Source organism: Triticum aestivum, unplaced genomic scaffold (genome assembly GCF_018294505.1).
Source record: "Triticum aestivum cultivar Chinese Spring unplaced genomic scaffold, IWGSC CS RefSeq v2.1 scaffold153445, whole genome shotgun sequence".
Lineage (NCBI taxonomy): Eukaryota > Viridiplantae > Streptophyta > Magnoliopsida > Poales > Poaceae > Triticum > Triticum aestivum.
The window spans coordinates 1-907 of NW_025300518.1; the positions used below are offsets into that span (position 1 = coordinate 1).

Below are 907 nucleotides of genomic sequence, written 5' to 3' on the forward strand. Positions count from 1 at the left end.
CCCATCAGAACTCCGAAGTTAAACGTGCTTGGGCGAGAGTAGTACTAGGATGGGTGACCTCCTGGGAAGTCCTCGTGTTGCATTCCCTTTTTAATTTAAGTTTTAGCTCGCTGCTCATTATTCACGCGTCTAGCGGCGGCAAGCGTGTTCTGAAAGGGGTCGAAACCATGGTAAATAGGCACTGGTGCAGTTGAACCGTGGTAAAACTCGTCTCCGTAGTTGAGCGGGAGCGGCCAAAGGAATGTGCAATCGTGTGTGTAGTGGAGCTGGTAGGGGCAAGCATAAGGGACGAAGACGGGGGTAACATGTCGGATGCGATCATACCAGCACTAAAGCACCGGATCCCATCAGAACTCCGAAGTTAAGCGTGCTTGGGCGAGAGTAGTACTAGGATGGGTGACCTCCTGGGAAGTCCTCGTGTTGCATTGCCTTTTTAATTTTTTTGCACCGCGTGCAAAACAAAACGCGCGAGCGCGACGTATGTTTAGCACGTTTTATTATTTTGCACGTTTACGGTAAGTTTTAGCTCGCTGCTCATTATTCACGCGTCTAGCGGCGGCAAGCGTGTTCTGAAAGGGGTCGAAACCATGGTAAATAGGCACTGGTGCAGTTGAACCGTGGTAAAACTCGTCTCCGTAGTTGAGCGGGAGCGGCCAAAGGAATGTGCAATCGTGTGTGTAGTGGAGCTGGGAGGGGCAAGCATAAGGGACGAAGACGGGGGTAACATGTCGGATGCGATCATACCAGCACTAAAGCACCGGATCCCATCAGAACTCCGAAGTTAAGCGTGCTTGGGCGAGAGTAGTACTAGGATGGGTGACCTCCTGGGAAGTCCTCGTGTTGCATTCCCTTTTTAATTTTTTTGCACCGCGTGCAAAACAAAACGCGCGAGCGCGACGTATGTTTA

The 907-nt window shown here is 51.0% G+C and overlaps 2 non-coding genes and 1 pseudogene across 2 annotated transcripts; all 3 read left to right on the top strand.

Annotated features, from left to right (window-relative positions):
* On the top strand, positions 1-86 carry LOC123179279 (uncharacterized; annotated as a pseudogene).
* Positions 87-310: 224 nt separating this feature from the next.
* LOC123179278 (5S ribosomal RNA) lies at positions 311-429 on the top strand. Its single transcript, XR_006490246.1, has one exon. It is a non-coding gene; the product is annotated as a 5S ribosomal RNA (ribosomal RNA).
* A 301-nt stretch (positions 430-730) lies between these two features.
* Positions 731-849, top strand: LOC123179277 (5S ribosomal RNA). The gene has a single exon (XR_006490245.1). It is a non-coding gene; the product is annotated as a 5S ribosomal RNA (ribosomal RNA).
* Positions 850-907: the final 58 nt, after the last annotated feature.